The 18543-nt window shown below is 38.3% G+C and overlaps 1 long non-coding RNA gene across 1 annotated transcript; it reads right to left on the bottom strand.

Moving 5' to 3' along the window:
• Positions 1-3540: 3540 nt before the first annotated feature.
• On the bottom strand, positions 3541-17138 carry LOC125455458 (uncharacterized). Its single transcript, XR_007248257.2, has 5 exons — positions 16938-17138; positions 14282-14373; positions 10936-11243; positions 6876-6962; positions 3541-3906 (listed from the first exon to the last, which is right to left on the bottom strand). It is a non-coding gene; the product is annotated as an uncharacterized LOC125455458 (long non-coding RNA).
• Between the last annotated feature and the right edge of the window lie 1405 nt (positions 17139-18543).

The following is an 18543-nucleotide window of genomic DNA, read 5'->3' as shown; positions in this document are numbered from 1 at the left end:
CTCTTTTCTCAACAAAAGCAAAATCCTGCAGCTTCAGGAAATCTGAAATAAAAGCAGAAATTGTAGAAAATTCTTGATTTGATTTGATTTATTGTTGTCGCGTGTACCAAGGGACAGTGAAAAGTGCTGTTTTACATGCTTTACAGGCAGATCACACTGTGCAAGTGTATCAAGGTAATAGAACAGAGTGCAAGATATAGTGTCACAGCTGCTGAGAAGGTGCAGAGAAAGAGATCAATATTAACATTAAAGAGGTTCATTTAAAAGTCCGATAACAGATCTCGTATCAATTATAAAAGAGAAACAGAATAAACATATGATGTATATTAGACTCGAAATGTTAACTCTGATTCTCTCCTCACACATGGTGCTAGACCTGCTGAAATTTTTCCGGCTCTTTCTGTTTTTATTCTGATCCTCTTTCATTGACAAACATTGTCATCTTCAACATTTGTCACATTATTTTCCTCACGTTTGAAGACCACTTGGCAGGCAGCAGGCAACAAGAGTTGCATGGGACATTAGTGCTTTGAAATAATGTTAATGATCATGCATAAAAATGACAGCTAAAAATCTTGTGCAACAAAAAACATTGTTTCTCCTCCTTTCTCTATTACCCCAAGCTTGACGTAAGTTTCCGCACAGTGACATTTGGCTAACACCCTTGAGATTCTGGAGCCCATGGGGACTCTACCAAAGACTGTCCCACCCGCACCTGAGATGGGACAAGCAGACATCAGCAGAGGAGGAAGAATGTGGTACTCAGGGTGAGATTTGGCAGGATCGGGCGAGTAGGGTATTGATGGAGGGGGTGTCACAAATGAAGAAGAATGGGAGCACTTTGAGGAGGGTCCCAGCTTCCACAGTTGCCCTGTCACTTTCTCTCTCATGATCTGCTTGTGCTTGTCTGCTAGCTCTGAGCAGTACAGCACTTTGCTAGACTTCGATGAGGTGCTGAAAAGTGAGGTTTTTCTTACACGTGGCATCAGTGACTTATCATAACAGATAGTAGAGAAGAGGTACTCTAATCTCTCCCCAGTTGTGCACACTGCCTCAGGAAATGCTGGCAATATTCCATATTTGCTCTTGTTCCACCAGAATAATAATCTTCATTAACTCCCATTAGTCATCATCCAAATCCAGTCGAGCAGAGTTAGCGATAGTAAGAACTGCTGATGCTGGAGTCAAAGATAACACAGTGTGAAGTAGAAAGACTACAGCTGCCTGGCCTGCTGTACTCCTCCAGCTTCACATGAGCAGAGCTTAGAGTGTCTTCCACCTTCTTACATGACTTGTCACTGCTTTCCTTGTCTCCACTAGCTGTTTCTGCTGACTTGTGACCTGTGACTGTCCAACAATCTGGGTGTGCGTATCCTCTGAAGACTTTTCTTCCTCCTCCTGTGGTAAGACTTGATGGACACTTGCAGACAAGAAACAAAACTCATAAAGTGAGAGGGATCTCACTTTTTGCTTGCTTGTTGACATCAAGTCGACATGAGTGAGTATGGATAAGTGGAATCTCACGCTGCCATCATGTAGCCAGATGACCGTCAGATCTCCATTGCCAGTGGCCATGTACTCTGTGACACTGATGGTTATCAGCTTGGTCAGGGTGGAAGACCATCCCCAGTTGCATGGATCTCCCTAGTATTCTGTGACATTTCCTCTGGCATTTACGGGAGAAGTCGAGAATTGTTAGAAAAAGGAATGGCAAACCCACAACATGGGATGACTAGAGATGTCTCATGGAACCAGGGGCTGAGATTCAGGAATCTTGTCTGTTAATAACTGGCTGCTTCTAGTAGTCATAGAATTCTTCTCTTCCAATTTAGGGTCTCTTTATCAAGTGAAACTTCAACAGTAAGAAGCAAATTATCATTGCATGTGCTTGTTCCAATCTGTTGGCAAACCTGAAAGTGGAATGCTAATCCTGTAGTTTGGTCTAAAGTTCACTGAAGAAATCATTTTTCAAACATTCAGGTTCCCTTCCTACCTTACACCAAGCCGTTGAAAGTGTTAAAATTCAGCCCATTATCTTTGTCTCATGTCTTGTCAGTTAAAAAAATCATCAGATTTGATACAATTATAAAGCAATGGATTGATCGATGAATTTAACTATGTGTTCTGAGAAGGATTGCTCTTCACCAGATATTTTTAATGTGAAAAATGTTTTTACTGCTACATCATTCTGATACCATACACTTGAATAAGTTAAGTCTCTTTTTTAGTTGTAAGATTATTTGAGAAGTGAGCATCTGAAATGCATCATGGGTTAAACATTTTTACACTCGTTAATCCTCAAATAATCCAAGGTAGAAGACCTGGCCAAAACCGTAAAATGTCATGTGATGTCTCAGCCTCCTTTGAAGAAAGGCAATGGAATCATGGGTTGGGACCACTGGTGATGGTAAAAGGCTTTCTTGCAGTTTGCATAAAATTAGAAATTGGTGTGAGTTTAATTTTCTCGACAAGTCAGCAGAGCAATAAAGAGGAGCTTACGAAAGCCTTTAGGAATAAATGTTAACATGCAAAAGAGATGCACTGAAATGGGACAGATGTTAATGTATTAACAATGTGAAAGTTGGCCGCCTCCTTGTCCTTATGAATCTAGTTCAGAGATTAATGGAGGCAGATCCAGAGACAGACAGCGAGCAATGTCAATAATTTCTAGAAGCTGAAGCATCAAGTTTTACCTGCTTTGCTGATTTTACTTTGGACATCCTGACTTCCCAGGCCCTGAAAGCCAATCCACTGAGGGAAAGTCAGCTCATTCTCAAGAAAAGCATTTACCGCAATTCTTGGGGATCAGGAGAAGCAAGAGAGCTTCACCCCTTTCACTCAGGCTCCACATAACCCCCATCAAAATCCCACACATATCTGAACCATGCTGCCCTCCAAAAGTTAGAAGATCAAAAAAAATGATCAGCGCTCCCACCGCTGGACCCGAACACCTCTGATTAGTGACAGAACCTCCCTCCATCTAAGCATTGGATCTAACTTACTTGCTCCCGTGACCTTGTTCCAGAGTGCACCCCACGCCACTGGAAACCAAGTCTGTCAATAAAAGCTGTCCCTTAGGGAGGGAATCTGTCAATAACAAAAGACAAATTCTGTAACGTCATGCCATGGAGGGAAATGCCAACTTCTGGTTTCTCATCCCAAACTCCATCTTCAGAGTTATATAACCCACCTCTGTAAATATCCAGGCCTCACAAACATATATTTCCACTTCAAAGTGGCCACATGGACACAAGGTAGCCCTTCTTTTGTTTCAAATTTGTGATTAATTCTGATGCCTGGGGGTACAAGAAGTTTGAAGTGTTGGCATTGTAAGCAATGCAGAATAGGAAAGGCAAGTGATATGCTCCTAGAGACTTTTAAAAAGCTTCCTACGAGATTTGTCAAATTTAGCCACAACGCAGTGAAATGTGCATGAGAACAATGAAAAGGGACAGCAATTACAAGCTGAGTGTAAAGAGAAGCTAGTTTATATACATAGACATTCATGGAAATTGGTCTGCACAGAATTTTATGGGAGTTTTTTATTCTCCAAACATTACAGAACAACCACTTTAAAATCGTGAAGCAAGATCCTATCCATACATCAACACTGTTGCAGCAAGGTGTTATTTTCCCTCAAAATTAGGCAATGAACAGGATAATTTTATAGGTTTAGCTGCTGACAATTTTCTTGCAGAAAGTGTCGTGACAAAGCACAAACCAAATTTAGCCACTTTAGTTACTCAGACAGAGTCTAGACATATAAATGCTTGTAGCTGTAACCACAGAGCCTGATGGTTGCATTAGAGTTCCATACTTTGTACAGAGTATCAGTGCATAGGTGTTCAACTTGTGCTGATTCTTTGGTGATTCATTTGAGGGTTGAGTTATCAAGCAGAGGTCCTCCTAAGGTACAGAAGAAATAAGAATTAAGAGTTCTCAAGGGCAACCAGGGACAAGCAATAAAAGCTGATCCAGGCAGTGACACCCATGTCCCACAAGTAAATAAGAGTAAGTAAGCTGATTCCAGTTACAGTTATATATCTCCTAGGAGTTAATACAAAACGCTTGGGAGAAGATGGCTTGCACAGGCAGCCAAATAGCTGTTCAAAGCCAAAGAAAATACAGAATAAAGTAAAGAATTTTTAAAAAGAGGAAGGGATCAAAAGTACGCATTTGATTTGGCATTGGGAACATTTGATTTCATTTCAGATATTAACTGTGCTGCATGATTAATTTTTCTTAAATCTTTCTCCAATTCTAAGCAATTCTTTCTGGATTGAGGAGGAGTGAGGTATGTGAAAGAGCTGGAGTTTTCCAAATCACTAATAAGTCAACTTTTAAATCCAGTTTCAACATTGCAGATAAAACAGAGTTAAAATATTCTGAACATTGATAGAACTAAAGCAGATGCTAATTTTGATGAATGTGAATTATTGTCCAACTCATAAGGAAACCATCAGTGTCTTGTATTTTATCATAGTTAGATTTAATAGGACCACTGAGGGTAACACACGGTACATTCAGACATCTTAAAGCACTCAATATTAGTTAGAAGACTGTAATCCCTCTAATGACTATGGCCTGAATTACCACTACAGCATTTAGACATTGAGTGGCATCTGCAGCATCATGGTTGACTCCACAATTGTGCCAAAGGTGTTCACCTCCATTGCTTTGTTGGAAAGAATGGGCTCCAAGATCTATACAAAACTCTACCAAGTTGGTGCTGCCCTTTAGCATTTTCCACAGGTTTCCTGTAATGTTCTCCAAAGCACAAAGTGTTTTGTTCCACACACTCTGTATTCTATCACTGAAATGCTAATCTAACTCCCCTGTGGTAGAACATAAGTGCAACCTTGGCTTCCAGTAAACTGCATCTCCCCAACTGCAGATCATTGATTCCTAGTTTCTCCACACATGCACAACTGACCTGCCTGATATCCTCTAAATTGCACACAATGTTAGTATCTGTGCTGGTGGCTGCACATGTGAAACTGTGTGACAGTGTTTATTCAGCACCATTTTCTTCTCTTGCATTTTTGCCAATGTGGCCAGTTTGCAATTCTTCTCTATCTGAAAGTAGCAGAGGACAAGGGTGCAGTTGTGGTGTGAGTAAGAGAAAGGAAGTGGTGCATGTTTTCCCCTTCAGAAGCTAGTAAAACTGTTTTGAAAATAGAAATGACAGTCATAAATTCTGTTTATTTGTATATAAATATATCCATTGACAGGAGGGCCAGCATCCAGAGAACACAGATATTTAGCAATCAGGATCAGAAACAGATTTTTTTTTTATGCTGAGATCTAGAAAACAATGTACAAACACTATCAACATGCCAGAGACAACCATTATCCAGAAACTGATCTGAACCAGCCATATAAATATTGTGATTACAAGACCGAATCAGAGGCTGGAAATTTTGTGGTGAGTAACTCACCTCCTGACTCCCCAAAGCCTGTCCACCATCAATAAGACACTGACCACAAATGTGATGGAATATTCACCACTTGCCTCTCTTAAACATCTGCCATTTGTAATTCACATCTCTAAATGTTTGTTGCTCATTTTGATTTCTCACTCAATCTATGTCACCTCACTATCATCTAGCTTTTTACATCCACCTCTCCTATTTCCTTCTTACTCAACCTGCCCTGCTTTAATTTTCAACAAATGTCATCTCTAAATTCTTATTCTGCTTTTACAAATAACTCACTCACAATCCCGTTTTATTGAAACCAATCGCTTCTTACGCTCTGTTATCATATCTCCAGACCCTTTATTACAATGTTCCTCTATATTTCAATGCATTTTCTATGTTGGCCAACTATCTCTTCTTCCCCTTGTTTTGCACAGCTTTGTTCAAAAGTTAACAAAAGTAACTTCGCAATTTTTTAAAAATTGAATGAATAGATGTCTTTTTATTTCTGGTTCTGTTCACCATCTCACATTTAAGAATCATCATCTCATAGGTATAAGACATTATATCACTGATCTTTACTATATGTCAATAAAAAAGGCTCAAATAATTGGTCAGCTTCAAAATTCAATGCACTTTGTTTGAAAATTGATTAGCACAAAAACAAAACCTTATTTCTTCCATAACTTCTTTGTATACATTTTATAAAAAATAACAGTAGGCAAACCTGTCTGGTGCAGGATTTGTTAATCAAAAATCACATACCTGAAATATTAACTCTGTTTCTCTCTCCACAGATGCTGCCAAACTTGTTGAGCTTTCCCAGTTTTTTATGTTTTTATTTCAGGTTTTCAGTGTTCTCAGTACTTTAAAACATTGTATGATGTGCACAGAATAATAAAGTTACAAATATTTAAATATTAAAGCATTTTTTTCAATCTCATAAACTTGCAGGGCTACATTTGATCAGCTTCTATTCACATACTGTCACCATTATCACGATTGCCAATTTCCACTTTGCTAACATCAACTGCTTTTGCTTTTCAGCTGCTGAAACCCTCATCCATGACTTTGTAACCTCTAGACTTGATTATTCCAATTCCACACACAAGTACACCAACCTTTCGTGTTCTATTATATGTAAAATTAAGGGAACATCCAAAAACCTGCATTTTGTGACCTTAGCCACCAAGTCCCATTCACGTATGGTATGATCTTAAAATTCTTTTGCTTTTTTCAAGGCTCTTATTATGACTAATCCCCAAGCAACATTTCTAAATTTGTTATTGTTCCAGATGCGATACCTGAATCTGTAAAGCTCCTGGGAGTGAGAGAGAGAGAGAGTGTGTGTGTGTGTGTGTGTGTGTGTGTGTGTGTGTGTGTGTGTGTGTGTGTGTGTGTGTGTGTGTGGGGTAGGTGGTTTGCAACAGTATCAGCCTCCGTTGTTTATCCACCCACCTTCTCAGTTGGTCACAGGAAGATTATATTTTTGAAATAATCCTTTCCTTTGTGGATACCTTTCTCCTAGATCCAAATATATTTTTCCTTTAAAAGAAACAAATTTCAGCAGGGTTTCTTCAATTAACCAAGATGAATGAGTTCATTTATTACTAAACATTGGGAGAAATAGTAATGCAACATGTATATAAACAGATTAGAAAGAAAAGACGAGTCCAAAAAGATGAAAGTTAAAAAAAAACATGGCTCAGTCTCTGAAGTGTTTGTGATGAGTGAATAGTTAAATGTTGTGGCTATTATAGTGGATGTTACCAACAGCATTGGTACTTGAATGGTTGATTTCAAGGTGTTTGGCTTTGTAGTTTGATTGAATCTTTTTTGTCCTGGTCTTCTTCAGCAATGTTTGACTGGTAGCACTTACAATGACAGAGATCCTTTTCCTTTTCTTTACATTCTTTACATGAATCAGAGATCCAAAAAGCTATTCTTAGAGCTATGACCTTCACAGTACACTAGTCTACTCATTCGGAAGTAAGGTTGCTAATATGCACAGACTAGTGTTGCAATCAGTTTTTATTGCCTTTTTTACATGTTCTTGGGAGGCCAAAACACAACAATTCAGCAAGAGGTGACTTTCTGCTGAAAAGGAGGACATAGTCAGACCTCTTGCTATCTCTTCCTACTTCTCTCTCTTTTTGAGGTTTCCCTAACACTGTACAGATGTAACATTCCATGGGACCCACAAAGGACTTTGCCAGACAGCGAGTGAATTTACATACTGCAATCACACTCTGGCAGTAGCTAAATACAAGTTGGAGTTAAAAGTTAACTTCAACAGAACTTCAGGGCTCCAGACTATTGTCAAGCTCAAGCATAGCCTCCTCACATATCGCCTCTCAACCAGGTTAAGGAAGTTTTTCTGTTTCTGTAAACCTGCCTGTTGTATTTTCTCCTTACATCCTTTACCATTTTTGACCCTTGTAGGTCAGCTATAATCTCATCAACAGACGTATGTTTTCTAGTAATCCTACAGCCAATAAGGTTAAGCACTACTAATTCAAGACAAATGTTGTGTGCTTGCAAAAACTATTAAACATCGGGTTTAAAAAAAACTCCAAAAATATTCAGTGATTAAAAAAATGCTCCATTTAGATGCTTACTTTAATGGATTTTTAATGATCAATTTTAAAAGCTCTGCTGCAGCCCAGTGTAAGTGCTGCCTGTCAAACATTGTTGAAGAAGACCAGGAGAAAAAGGATTCAATATTGGCAACACATTTTCTGGGCAGGTATATACTTCTGTCACAGAACAAGGTTGTCACTGGCCAGGCCATCGCTTTGTGTTGTCTCTAATTGTTCTTGCGAAAGCAATGATGAGCCACCTGCCTAAACTCTTGCAGTGAATCTGGTGCTAAGCCTCCAGAGTGCTATTGGGAAGGAGATTCTATGATTTGACTTTGCCATTCATCTATTGTTCTTGCCTTTTTCAGGTGGCAAAGATCATGGCTTTGGAAGCTGATATCAAAGAAGGCCTTCCACATCCCTTTGTTGATTTTCAAAAGGAATGAACGAAATCCTCAAAAGGCAAATGTTTCTAAGACAAGATTTAATTCAATTATAGAGTGGCAATTTACATATTTTAAAGAGATCTCTGTTCAGTTCAAATTATTTTCACAGAGCCTTAATATATGCTGGAACCAGTATGGCAGTAATCAATATTTGAGCACATTTCTGGGTAGCAAAGTCCCATTGCAAAATGGCTGATTTTGGATTTTGGAAACTCAGTGACATGCGACTGAACCCCAGTATTTAGAAAACAGTCATGAAACCATCCAAAAAATGATTCTCCACTTTGACAGCCAACGTTAATTTTATGCTAATCTATCTTGAGATGACAAATCACCTATGACTGCCTTGTTATTCACATATATCTCTGAACTACATATGGATCCTCATCACATCTGCTTCATAGCTTAAAACACAGCCTGAAAACTGTACTGTCTCCCTTCTTATTCCTTAAATTCACCTACATTGATTTTATATAACTGCAACAATATATTTTCTAGCATTGTGTCATCACTTCCTTTTACTTCTCTGACTCCTGAAAATCTTACCACAAACATTCATTACCCCTTCTGTCCAAACCTCAGTTATTCCTCTGTTACAGCTGTTGTATCATAGACCGTAGTCATAGCTTCTAACTGTGTAATTTTGGCTTGATCATGTATATTCAGATATATACCACTCAATATTTACTCCAACATTTTTAACAATGCAATCTCATAAAAAGTACTGAAAATGTTTGCCTTACACTGATCAGGATACGCACAAAAGTACTAAATTTCAACTGATCACAACAATTTACACTAAAGGAGAAATGAGTTCTGATTAGTTGGCAGGTTGGGTCTAATGGCAGAAGTGTCAGCATGGAGAAAGAAATAGGGAACTACAGGGTCTTCAATCTCATTAGGCAAACCCTGTATAATACCTACTCCCACCTTTGAGCCAGAATCATATATGTTCTTTGTTTGGTATGCCAGCCAATGCGTGCAGCATTTCAGCGTCCGTGTCGATCAAAGTCCTCATCTATGTCCCTGACCTGTAATTTTGTCCTCTGATGAGTTGATCATTAAGGATTCTTGCCTAATACCTGGCTGCAGTCCACACATGCCTGGGGAACCTGGGCTCATATCCTGCCATGACGGCTCGTGGTAATCAAAATCAAAAATCTGGAATCAAGAGACAGTGAAGAAAGCTAATAGCATGCTGGCCTTCATAACAGGAGGAATTGAGTATTGGAGCAAAGAGGTCCTTCTGCAGCTGTACAGGACCCTGGTGAGACCGCACTTGGAGTATTGTGTGCAGTTTTGGTCTCCAAATTTGAGGAAGGACATTCTTGCTATTGAGGGAGTGCAGCGTAGGTTCACGAGGTCAATTCCCGGAATGGCAGGACTATCATATGTTGAAAGATTGGAGTGACTGGGCTTGTATACACTTGAGTTTAGAAGGATGACAGGTGATCTGATTGAGACGTATAAGATTATTAAGGGATTGGACACTCTAGAGGCAGGAAGCATGTTTCTGCTGATGGGTGAGTCCAGAACCAGAGGTCACAATTTAAAAATAAGGGGTATGCCATTTAGAATTAGTTGAGGAAAAACTTCTCCACCCTGAAAGTGGTGGATATATGGAATCCTGTGCCCCAGAAGGCAGTGGAAGCCAACTCTCTGGATACTTTCAAGAAAGAGATGGATAGAGCTCTTAACGATAGTGGAATCAAGGGTTATGGGGATAAGGCAAGAACAGGATACTGATTGTAGATGATCATCCATGATCATAACGAATGGTGGTGCTGGCTCGAAGGGCCGAATGGCCTACTCCAACATCTATTGTCTATTGTCTATTGTCTAAGAGCATAATGATGATCACGGAACCATTGTCGCTTGTCAGATAAATCGTTCTGGTTGGCTAATGTTCTTTAGGGAAAGAAATCCTACTTGTTATGGCCTACATGTGATTCTAGATCCATGGCACTATGGTTAAATCTTAACTCTAGTAAGAAGTCGGCAATAAATGCTAATCTAGTCAGTGATGCCCACAATCCTGTGAATGAATAAAAAATATTCAGTTACACAGTCAATCTCAAGATATGTCCTTACAATTGTCAAAGCAAATTTTCCAGCTTTGCAGGGAAGAGCCTGGTTCAAAAAAATCAAACTTAACTGGGCTGAAGTAAATTCCTTGTCAGATTCTGAGGCTGATCTATTACAAAATATAAAGAAACATGCCAATGCTTTTAATGGAATTCTGGGAAGTCTGGAAAAGATCTCTGTCAAATTGAAAACCAGGGATGAAAATCAAGCAAAATGTTGAAAGGCAAATTCAATGCCTTATGCAATCAGATCAAAGGACAAGGCAGAATTAGAGAGGCTGGTTAAGTCCTTGAGCCTGCAAATGTGAGTGAGTCATACCAGTGATGAAGAAAGATGGATCAGGATGCATTTGCTGTAATTTTAAGATCACTATTAACGCACTACTATGAGCTGAGCGATATACTTTACCATTAACCAATGACCGATTTGCTGGACTCATTGGAGATCAGCTTTTCAGTGAAACTGCCTTAGTCAAGCCTATTTCCAGATGAATGTAGATCTTGAGTCATAGAAATGCTCGTTGGTTGTATCATATGATGATTATTCAAATACAAGAGTCTTCCATTTGGAGTCACATCTTCACCTGCGTCATTCCAACATACCATGAATCAGATTTTCAGTGGATTGGAAGGAGTCAATATTTTAGTCATGGAGAGAATGATACAGAGCATCTTCATAATTTCGATGCTACTCTGCGAAGACTTGAAGATTATGATCTAAGAGTGAGGAAAAACAAACGTGATTTTAAAAAAAAATCTTCCATCAAACATTTAGGCCATGTCATTACATATACAACTATACAAGCTACTTTCAAAAGTTAAAGCCATAACTGAAGCACTGACACATACAAATGTCCCAAATCGTACAACTGTTGCACAATTTATACACTAAAACATGGATTGGAAATGGGACGATCAATGTGAAAGAGTCTTTACACAAGCTATAGAGGCTTTATTAAAGCCAGAAATCCTGATCCATTTTGACCCAAAGTTACAAAGTTGCAACTCGCATCACTGTCTAGAGCGGGAGTAGTCATTTCTCACACATTACACAATGGTAAAGAGAAGGCAATAGCCTTTGCATCAAGGTAATTTAAGCATAAATGAACAATGCGCAGACAGAGAAAGAAACATTTGGCATAATTTTTGGTTTTAGATTATTCCACCAATACCTGTATGGTTGGGAATTTAACCTAAAAGCAAGCCACAGAATACAATATTTGGGCCTCATATCCAAAGATACTTTCTCTTGCAGTGAGCCATATACAGAGCTGGGTGTTGTTATCAGTTCACACTCAAATAATTAAACATTAGCAATCGAATTTACATTGGAATTCTGATGGGCTTCCTCATTTACATTTGCAAAGTGAGTCAACTATAAACAGTCCTAATATTTCAAATAGCAAACTCTCCAGAAACAGTAGGACATGTTAAGAAGGAGAATAGAAATGATACACAGCTATCAAAAGTGGTGGGCATGGTACTCTGTGGCAAGATCAGAGGAACAAGTCCAGAACTGAAACTATATGGCACACAAAAACTGAAACTATCTGTCTAAACATGATGTCTCCTATGGGGTTTGAAGGCTATTGCTCCCCCATAATTAAAGAAACGCATGTTTTGTCAATGTGGCTTTGCCAGAATGAAGGTGATAGCCAGAAACTATTTTTGGTTTCTTGGGTTCAACTCCAAATGTGAGGAGAAGGCAGGAATATATGCAGTTTGCATTTGAATTTGTGACTTGCTTTCATTAATGCCATTACATCCATGGGAATAACTAGAAAGGCCACAGAAAAAAATCCATTTTGACTATACAAACCATTTAAATATAAAGTACTTCTTCCTCAGTAATTTTACTATAGTGTTTTGCTCCTCAAAGACTACTAACTTGGGTCTTCCTTTTCACTAGGTCCTCCCCAGTGAAAGGGATTGGGTTGATATATCAAAAAAAGTTATCATACACAATGGAAGAGATTTCTATCATAAAAGCAAAGATCTGTGGATGCTGAAGAACTGAAATAAAAACAGAAATTGATGAGTAACTTAGAAGGTCTAGCAGTATTGATAGAGAAAAAACAAAGCTGAAGTTTTAAGTCCAGTGACCACTCTTCAAGATGAGATATCTACACTGGTTTTCTTATTACACAGAAAGAACATTTCTAAATTGAAACATTACAATATTTATTTATAGAGTCATAGAGTCATGCAGCATGAAACAGACCCTTCAGTCTAACCAACCCATGCTGCCCGTAATTCCAACAAAACTGGTCCCACCTGCCTGCATTTGGTCCATTTCCCTCCAAACATTTCTTATTCATGTACTTATATAATTGTTTTCAAATGCTGTGGTTGGTTCCCTCGTCGAGCTGGTTCGTCAGTTCACAGACGTTTTATTATCCAGCTGCGTAACTTCATCACACAGTCTCCAATGAAGTGCTGTTTTGTTTTTCTGCCTGGTATTTAAACTCTGGGGTCTGTTGGAGTTGATTACCTCATTTCCAGTTTTTCTTCGCAGTGGGGGGTCTAATTTGATATGTTTGTTGATGGCCTTCTTGGTGGAGAACCAGGCAATTAGAAATTCTCGTACATGTCCCTGTTTGTCCTAGGCTCTTGACTTTGATGGTTCTCCTTATCCATGTGAATGGAGTCGAGTGAGTATTGGTCGTGTCTTTTTGTTGCTAGTTGGTGTTCATGTACACTTGTGGCCAGTTTCCTTCGTGTCTGTCCAATGTAATGTTTGTCATAGTCCTTGCATGGAATCTTGTATATCATGGTGGTTCTGTCCATAGTGGGTAAGGGGGTCTTTGTGTGAGTTAAAAATTTGTGTGGGCTTGTGTGCCACTCTGATGCCCAATGATCTTAGGAGTCTGAAAACTAACAAACCAGCTTGGAGAGTGAACCAACCACAGCATCCACCAGCCAGCTACAAATCTTCTCAAGAACCTTAAATGTTTTCAAATTTTGTAGATTTATCCCCAACCACCACTTCCCCTGAAAGTTCATTCTGAGTAAGAAGTTGCCCCTCATATCTTTTGGAAATCTTTCTCATCTCACCTTAAAAAATATGCCGCCAGTCTTAAAATCCCCCACCCTAGGGAAAAGCCACTGGCCATTCACATTATCCATACCCCTCAATATTTCATAAACATCTATAAGGTCACCTCTCAAACTCTGAGTCTCCAGTGAAAAAAGTCCCAGCATATCCAGTCTCATCTTATAACCCAAACCCTCCATTCCTGGCAATATCCTGGTAAATCTCTTCTGAACTCTCTCCAGCTTAATAATACTGTTCCTATAACAGAGAGGCCAGAACTGGTCACCATTTATTTATTTGTTTACATTTATTCCCTTAATATTTGAAAACAGTTGTGTTTTGTGATAATATTGGATTCCATATTATAGATTCCTCACTACGTCATTTGATGCTGAAATACAGGCTTGATAAAAGTATATGTTTTTTAGAGGTAACGAAGACTAGACATGTTGTATTGAAAATTAATAGAAATAGACTTTCAAAATCTTGAACAATTGAGCAGCTTTTGTTTGTGTACTTTGATATAACACATAACATATAATACATTATCAACACTTGGCATCATCACAAAAAATGTGGCTCTAAACTGCTCAAGTATCATGCCATAATTACTTGAGAATTATTCATCAGATTCTTATTTGAACTTAGGAAGAAATGAAAGATTAATGCAAAGGATCATCCAAGTCTATAATTTTTCATGATAGCATATAAGAGCAAATACCTGACATCATCTCAGTTATTAGAGTGAGATGCAAAGGTTAAGCATTTCTTGGCAGGCAAGGAGGGAAGATCAAAATACCCCAAGTTTCTCTCCTACATATAAATGACAAGTTGAAAAACAGCATCAATTAAGGTCTTACAGCAGATCACCTACCCAATCTCTTAACGAGACAATGCTATATAGACTTAGGAGAGAAGGGTGAATTTAAGTGCAAAAGGAAGTTTAAAAGTGAATGAGATAAATTCCAAACCATTTTCTTATGACACAATCACCTGGATGAAGGGAACATATTCTCCAGGAAGCCTATGAGTCTGGAGAGTTACAGTCAATAACCTTTCAATATAAGACTCATTACAATCGCTAAAATAAAACTGCACCAAATATTAGATACATACAGTTACATGGCTTTTTTCTTTTGTATTTTCCTCGATGTTTTACTTTGGTAACTGACTAATAAATTCAACTTTGTCATGGATCAGTTTTTTTTTACTTTAAAATCTCTTTGCTACTTTCATGTTGGCAGAGAAGACAGCATCGCTTTATTGGTATACATTGATGTATCATTGATATATAGCAACATGTAGACTATGAAAAATACAACATCTGTGTTTCCTTATCAGAAATGGAAATGTTAATAACCAAAGAAATTGCAACAGTCAACTGTAAATGGCTTCATATGAATAAAACAGAACTTTTGCCAAAATAAATACTCTTCCACTGTAGTAAGCAATTAAACAATCTGAGTTATGAGGGGGGAAAAGTTTATTTTGCAATCAACTGAGGCTTGAAAGTAAATTCTGGTTGAAATATAATTTCCTAATATATCATGCCCAATAACGCCTATAATACATTCACATGTTTTGCATAGACAAATTGTATCCTTTTCAATTCCAAATGGAAGGAGTGATTTTATATTTAAAATAACTTGCATATGTTGATTTAGATTAATTATTATACTTTAATTATTCTCTATTTTAATGGCTAGTAGGCTTCTACATTTCCTAAAGAGTAAAACCCTTCAGAAAAAATTGAAACGCTTTATAAGCGCCCACCACCTCATCGATGTAACCTGCTGCAACACTACAACCTGTTCAGTTCACATTTTAGAGTTTCTTGCCCATCATTTCTTCCCTCAAGCTTTTGATCTGAAATTTCCCTCCAAAGATTTCCTGCAGCTCCATTTACTTTCTACAAATTTAAAATCCGAATTAAAACGCAGTCTCTTGTCCCTAATGGACTAAACATTTATTTTGTGTTCTTCTTCATGTCCCTGATGCATCATGTTTCATTTTATCTGTGTTAAAGGCACTATACCAGTTCAAGTTGGTGTTAAATTTAAGCAGAATTTATCTTTCATTTGCATGATTAAGTTGGAGAAAGTGTGTATAAATAATATGTATTTTGATATTTTAATAATTTTGATACTTCAAAAGTAACTTAATTTTTTTGTGTACTGACTTTGCACATTGCTGATAAAAGACAGATTTTGTCAAAGGTATTCATTTTGCACTCATCAGGGCAATTCACAAGAAATACCAAAGTAAGGAGCAACATTTACTCTGCATGAGAGGGGAGTACTGATTGGTTGGCAAATGGACCCAATTTGTAGAGGTGTTGACATAGAAAATGCATCACTTTGTGACGAGTGCCAGTTAATTATTAATTTTGTTTAAATTTTAAACCAGGTAGGTTGACTCTGATCAAATTCTTGCTCTAAGAACTAAACCAGAAAACAGCTGTCATCTATTTTGTTTGAGCTGAAACAGATACAGTTTATCTATATGTTCATTTTGTCTGCAAAGGACAGGTCCTGTATATTAACTTATGTAATCTCCAGTGCAAGCAAGTGCGCCACATTGTGAGCCCAGCTGACAACCCTAAATTGGCTGTCACACTTCGGATTATCTCACAAATGTTGTTCAGTGTGGAATCACACCAAATGTTGGACACTGTTTGGGTCTTTTTCTAGCATTATTCATGAAGTTGTTCTACAATTGTGCTATTTGAACCATCCATCCCTGCCTCCTTCTGAGATCCCTAGCATCAGTGATTCTAGGCGCATAGGTCCATAGGAACACAAGTAGCAGCCTTCAAACCTGCTCCACCAATTAATTGATCATAGCCGATCAAATGCTTCAATGCCTTCCATCCACTTTATTTCCATAACCCTTTATGCAATTACGCTGGTAATCAGAAATCTCTGCTTTAAATTTACTCAAAGATATAGCTTCCACAGTTCTCTGAGAATTCCAAAGTTTCACCACCCTCTGAGTTAAAAAGTTTCTCCTCATCTTGGTCTTAAATGGCATCCCCTTATTTTTTTAAATTGTGCCTGTGGTTCTAGATTTACACCCAGAGGAAATGATTTACAATGCAGCTCCCCTATTTTACACTTGACTGAGGTAACATGCTGGAAATAAAGCTCTGCTCTTTCTAGAACCATTACAACAGTTAAAACCTTTAAAATAAGTGCATAAAACTCAAGAATCTGTTCAATAGAAAGTATGAGCCAGGTTTTTATAGTTAGCCAGCAATATTATTTATTACAAGCAATTAGTCTCTGCAACAGGCAGACAGATATAAACCATCAGCATATTACAAATTAAAACTTATAAACACCCCCTGACAAACACTGCTTGTTCAAACAGCTACTTACACAATGCATGCCATCAGTGTTGGGTTACTCGCTTTTCAAAACATACAGTACTCCTCTAAAGCACTGGTTTAAAAACAGCTTCTCCCCACTTCAGCCCCCAACTTTAAAAAGCGCAAAAACAAGAAAAACAGGATCTTCACACATGTCTATGAACGTAAGAACAAGGAATAAGAACAGGCCACTTGGCTGTTTGAGCCTCCTCTGCCAGTCATGGCTGATTTGATTTTAACTTCAACATTACATTCCTGCACACTGCCACCACACCCCCTCCCCGCCCCACCCCAATAATCTTTCAACCCTTTGCTAATCAAGAATATATCTACCTCTGCCTTAAAAAAATCTGTTTCCACTGCCTTCTGAGGAAAGGAATTCCAAAGACTCACAACCCACCTAGAGAAAAAAAATATTTCCTCATTTCTCTCTTACGTGAGCAACTTCTTATTTTTGAAGTAATGTGCCCTGGTTCAAGACTGTCCCATTAGAGGAAACAGCCTTTCAACTTCTATTCTATCAAGTCCCCCCAGGATCTTATATGTTTCAATTAAATCACCTCTGACTTTTCTGAACTCCAGAGGATACAGTCACATCCTGTCTAACCTTTCTTTAAAAGGAAATCCATTCATTCCAGGTATTAGTCCAGTAAACTTTCTCTGAACTGCTTCCAACACAATTTTTTGATACACCAGGGAAACTCCAGTCTGTACAATTTCCCGTCATAAGATAGTCTTGCCATCCCAGGAATAAGTCTGATGTACCTTCATTGCACTCCCTCTAATTCCAATAGCATCTTCCCTGAAGTTAGGAAACCAAAACGTCTTACACTACTCGAGATGTGGTCTCTAATTGAAGTTGCAATGCATTTGGAAGGTGTTGTCTAAGGAGCCTTGCTAAATTTCTGCTGTGCACCTTGTGGATAATACATACGTATTGCTGCTACTCTGTCAGGAAGAATGCATCTTAAACCACAGCCAAGATGCTCATTCCCATCTTCAGAAGGACAATATAAGATGAATATTAATGTTGGCCTTATCAGTGATGCCCACATTCCATCGACACAAAATAGAAATTGATTGACATGTAACTTGCCCAACCAAGAGGCCTTGTTATTTGATCTAATCCATAGTGTTATAAACTACTACAGAGTAGTTACAGCACAAAAAAAAGGTTTTTCAACCCAACAGGACTATGTGTCAATGTTTGTCCTCCACATCAGCCCTTCCTAACCTTTATCATATTCTCTACTCCTACCCTGCCCTGAGTGTTTCAATAGCTTCCCTGTGAATGCATTGATGCTACATTCCTCAATTACTCACCACAGTACTCAATCCCACATTGTAACCATTCTCTCCATAAAGAATTTCTTCTGCATTTCCTATGGGACTTATTAGTAGGTATCCAATTCTCAGGCCCTTGGTGCTGATGTCACTGACAATTGGAAACGTCATTTTCTCATCCTTATTAAACTGTTCCTTAATATTAATAGAACTTTATTAAATTATCCTAACCCAGTCCCCAGTCATCCCTTTTCTAAAGAAAAGAGCCTGAGACTGTTCAATCTTTCCTGACAGGTATTCCCTCTCAGTTCTGGTATCACTTTCATTCTCCA

This window comes from Stegostoma tigrinum, chromosome 10 (assembly GCF_030684315.1).
Source record: "Stegostoma tigrinum isolate sSteTig4 chromosome 10, sSteTig4.hap1, whole genome shotgun sequence".
NCBI classification, from domain to species: Eukaryota; Metazoa; Chordata; class Chondrichthyes; order Orectolobiformes; family Stegostomatidae; genus Stegostoma; species Stegostoma tigrinum.
The sequence above is the reverse complement of the archived record's forward strand: the minus strand, read 5'-3'. Positions and strand labels throughout refer to the sequence as shown.